This window comes from Borostomias antarcticus, assembly GCF_949987555.1.
Source record: "Borostomias antarcticus genome assembly, contig: scaffold_247, whole genome shotgun sequence".
NCBI lineage: Eukaryota > Metazoa > Chordata > Actinopteri > Stomiiformes > Stomiidae > Borostomias > Borostomias antarcticus.
In genome coordinates, this window is record NW_028176504.1 from 40001 (window position 1) to 45000 (window position 5000).

A 5000-nucleotide genomic window follows, 5' to 3' on the forward strand; every position below is an offset into this window, starting at 1 on the left:
AAAAAAGAAACGAAAATGAAAAAAACAACAACACAGAGAGCACTGTAGATAGGAAAGGAAAACACACAACATTAGGCGAAACCGCGACCTCTCACCTTTAACCCCCCGGAGGACGCGACCTCTCACCTTTGACGGAGACTTGCGCGGTGGACTCGATCATGCCCAGGGACGAGATGGCCACGCAGGTGTAGTTGGCCGACTCGCGCACGTTGGTGACCTCCAGGACGTTCCGGCCAATGGGCATCTCCTCCTCCTTGGTCAGCTCCGTCTGACCCATCATCCACTTGACGTAGGGCATGGGCGAGCCCACCGCCACGCAGGTCAGGTTCACGCTGCCGCCCGGCATCACCTCGTGGTTGGTGGGCGGGATGGAGAAGCGTGGAGGGACGCGGCGTACTGGAGGAGGGGGGGGAGAGAGAGCGAGTGAGCCATCTGCGTGTTTACTCAATCTTACATGCTTTAACGCGGTACCGCTGAGAATGGAACATGTGTGTGGCATGAATGTGGCGTGTGGGCGATGATGATTCAGAACATGAGGGGGGGGGGGGGGGGGGGTTGTCTGTTTGTTGTATGTGGGAGCTGAAAGGGAACATATAGAACCGCGGAGAACGCCGACGTTCTGCAGTGGGGGTTCAAGGTTCTTTATTTGTCATTTATTGTTAGCGCCGGTACATATGGACGCCGTCTGCGATGAATGAGCGCTACGATGAGAATGAAGTCGTGAGACGTTCCAATTTACGCTGCCTGTTCTCAGGAAATGACTGGTTCATTTGACCTTCACGAAAAATGTTAATTTGACCTTCAAAAAACAGAGCACTTTCAAAAGTAACAGTTTGAAACTTAACAGCTTTCTATATTCTATATCTTTTGTCACCGTGTGAGACGGTGGAGAGACTTGCATCATTCTGAGACGCAGAGAGACCTTGGAGGTACGCCATTGTTTGATTTCCCCCCCCGTCTCCTTTCAGCTGGGCCCGTCTCTCTCTCTCTCGCTCGCTGTCTCTCTCTCGCTCGCTGTCTCTCTGCCTCTCTCTCTTTGTCTCTGTCTCTCTCTGCCTCTCTATCTCTGTCTCTCTCCCTCTTTCTTCTCCCCTCTTTCGCTCCATCTCTCTCTCTGCCTGTCTCTCTCCCTCTCCGTCCCCCCTCTCTGTCTCCCCCCCCTCTCTCTCTCTCTGTCTCACTCCCTCTCCCTCTCTGTCCCCCCCCCCCTCTGTCCCCCCCCCCTCTCTCTCTCTCTCTCTCTCTCTCTCTCTCTCTCTTTGTGCTGCTGTGATATGCAGAGAGGCTGACATTAAAAAGGGGTTCCCATGGAGACGCGGAGGGCTGTTGACGTGACGGGGGAGCGGGGTGTCGTCGTCGCCGCGGCGCAGCGCCATCCTGAACAGCTGCCTCAAGAACAGGCGCCACATTTCCATAGAAACTAGTTTTCACTTTAAATAAAGATTTCTTTTGACAAACACAGCCAAATTCGTCCTCATAGATCTGTTTCTTTTTTGTTGTGGTAACTTTTAGATGCCACAGATAAGACAGGCCTGGTGTGCATGTGAGAGGGAATGACGTCACTCACTCGACGGATTTGATGTCCAGGGCTACGCTAACATGGCTCGCGGAAACAGAGCAACGCTAGACAGCTGCGCAAGTCTTGTCCTGATCCTGACTCCGCCCCTCTCAGTGGCTAAAGGTATTCATAGTAGGACGGCTAGGAACTAACCCTCAGAATTTATGCTGCTCGTTCCCCGTAATTCACGACAACAACATCTCCGCGTCTCCCTGGGAAAGAGAAAAAAAAAAAGACTTGGGAGTGTAATTGCCGTTTCCCACCGGTCCCCAAGAAAATGGATTTTCAAACGAGAATTTTCTTTTTCTCGTTTCTCTCCTAACTTTCTAATTTGAGGCGCAGCGTGGTCACGGCTCTGCTTCTCATGGCCCTCATTACCGAGGCGGGGTGGAGAAACAGCAAAGCTCCGTTTGAGATTCCGGTCAGGGGGCTGTCTGGTTGACTGGACTGCGGTGTAAAGGAACCCTTGACACACCCCCATCATGAAACGTTGCCTAAACCTGATCTAAAAAGCTGATCTCTGATATGTGTGAGGAAGTTGATAATGTGTGACTGCCTCCAGAGGTCTGGTCCTGATGTCTGCCAAGGTCATTTTTCAGTTTTTTTTTTTTTTTACAGATTATGAAAGTGTAAATTGTAAGCTTTCAGATGATGTGCCATGCATTTTGAGTACTGGGGTGGCTGTAGCTCAGTTGGTAGAGCGGGTTGTTCAATGATCGAAGGGTCAGTGGTTCGAATCCCAGCTCCGACTGTCCACATGTCGAAGTGTCCTTGAGCAAGACACCTAACCCCAAATTGCTCCCAATGAGCAGGTTAGCACCTTGCATGGCAGCTACCACCATTGGTGTGTGAGTGTGTGTGTGAATGGGTGAATGAGAGGCCATTGTAAAGCGCTTTGAGTGCCGCTAAGGTGGAAAAGCGCTATATAAGTGCAGTCCATTTACCATTTACTGCCGACATCAGGACGAAATCTCCAGACCACAGTCACATTTAATATATTTGGCATAATCTGAGTGGTGAATATGTGAATATGGACATGGACACAGATGATTCCTTGTTTGTAGCGAGGACGGCGGAGGTCTTGGGGACTACAGCCCTTCAGAGAACCCCCTAGCTGACCTTGGACGCTCGCGTGAATGCGTGGGTGAACATTGATCGCTGTGCTGTGGCTACACTGCCTTTCTTAACGCGGCTGCTTTCATTCGTCGTCCATCTTGCTTTAGAAGAAGACGCGCTACATGTACAGTCGGCTACTGACAAGGGTGAACGCGGTTCAGCGGTCAACGAACAACCAGCTGGATACTGGGACTGACCCAGCGGCACCCTGGGAATCTGGGTCCAGAAAGGCCGATTGATGAACAACGTGACAGTGGTGTGTGTGTGTGTGTGTGTGTGGTACGTCTCGGCCAGAGACTATGGCCCTGTCAGTGGTAGCGGTCCACACGGCGGTTGACACGGCGGTGGGGGTTTGAGGGACGAGGGACACGGTCTCGCATGCAAACAGAAGGACGGACACTCAGACACGAGGGGTTCTGCTCCTGGGAAGACGCTGACATTCTCAAGTCCCAGCATGCACCGGGGGGACGGGGTGGAGGACGGTAACCATGGTGAACAAGCCAAAGTGTATAATGATGGGGGGATGTTCAACTTTCAGATGACCGAGCAGCGTCTCTCAGGAGAGGAACGGCATGAAGACACAGCGCACGTTCTCACCCGCGCCTTTAAAGGAAGCAGCAGGACGGAACGCGGAGCTGGGAGGACGATCGTCTCTCCGGTTAACGGCGACGGCTTAAACGCCGTCGAAAACCGGGCGCGGACGCTTCTCGAGGGGGGGGCGCCGGGTACTTTTACGTACGGTAAGCCCGCAACCTAATAGTCCGGCACTCTATCCCCCCTGTCAGCGGCTGAGAGGTACAAAGACCGGCCCGTCAATGGCGGCGTGTTTATCGAACTCTTAACGCCGTGAATAATTCATAGCGTGTGGTGAAGACTGGAGGACTGACGGGGGGAGGGGGGGGGGGGCAGAGTGACTTGAGGGAAGGTAATTGCTATTGATCCCTCCCTAAAGCCCCCACCCTCCTCCCCTACGGGAAGGCTGTGGGAGGCGGCCTCGGGGATGAGTCGCTATGGAAACCCTCCGCCCCGCCCGTCTGCTGGGTGCCTGAACACTGCGGGCCGGGGACAGAAACACCTGTTCAGTACGTCGGCGTCGGAGCAGCCTGGCGCTGAGCCCGCGGCCGTCAGGGGCTTCCTGGCGACGGCGTCGGGCTAGCGTGACGGCTAACCGTCCACAGCCGACACAACAACAGCTGGAGATGACGCCGATGACAACTACGACAATGTGTGATTGTAACTGTATCTATGGCGAAATAGGGCTCTTGACGCAGAGCACAGGTACAAGTATTGTCAAACTGGGGCTTTGGCTCTCAATGTCTTATTATTAGATGTTGTGACTGGCTGTGGGCCTTGGTAAAGTACTGTGATAGAGCCAGTAAGGAGGGAGGGGTCTGTTCTTCCTGTGAGTTTCATCCTGAGGATGGCCACAGCGCCCAAACAGACATAATCCCCTGTGATGGGCTTTGTCAGTTCTGATACTGCGTTCCTCGACAGGGGAGTTGCTGGGTTACAAATCCTGATGCCATTTGAATACCTGAGTAATCCATCACACCACACAGGAGCAGTAGAAGCAGTGGTTGTGTTTAACAGTGACTATATGAGAGTGATTTGAGCTGTACGACCTCCAGCTAAACGAGGCGTGAACCCAGGGAGAGGGTGGACAAGTTTATACCATGGCGTGTCGTGGGACAGGGATTCGGAGGGATGCAAGCACAACTGGTGGACGCATGCGAGGACAGCAGGCTGAGACGAAGACACTGGACAGACACTGGACTGGGTAAGGCTGGGTGGGGGGGGGGAGGTACGGGCGGGGGGGTCTTTTTTCTTGATATCAGGGGTGGCGGTTTGTCCAGAGGGCCCCACCGCGGAGGGCCCCACCGCGGAGCTAAAGCAGAAGGGTGAAGAGTGAAAGTGACCAACCTTCCCTTTGGTCTGAGACGATTGTGGATGGATTGTTTTTGATGGAGGGTTGCGATGGGATGAAGAGACACAAAATGGAGAGAAAGACAAGAGAGAGAGAGAGAGAGTGAAACAGAAGGGGTGCAGTGAGACAGTCCAGCAGCAGCCCGACCAGGCCGCTCCGTCCTCCATGACGCGCTGACATGTCACATGACCCGCTGATTTGTCACATGGACATGAAGCAGCGGCGCGGGCTGTCGTCTGGAGAAGCGTCTGACAAACGAGCGCTCGCACACATTCACACCACGGCTGGGATTCTCCCAACGGTGGCATCTCCTTCTCAGAGGGTCACGGGGACAGAACACACACACACAACACACACATGCACGCACACACACACACACATAACACACACACACACAACACA

The 5000-nt window shown here is 53.7% G+C and overlaps 1 pseudogene across 1 annotated transcript in view; it reads right to left on the reverse strand.

Moving 5' to 3' along the window:
* LOC311328426 (receptor-type tyrosine-protein phosphatase F-like) overlaps positions 1-5000 on the reverse strand; it is a 99525-nt pseudogene that overhangs the window by 38824 nt on the left and 55701 nt on the right. The window contains exon 6 of the transcript XR_014631354.1: positions 127-396. The product of XR_014631354.1 is annotated as a receptor-type tyrosine-protein phosphatase F-like (transcript). The remainder of the gene's footprint in view (positions 1-126; positions 397-5000) is intronic.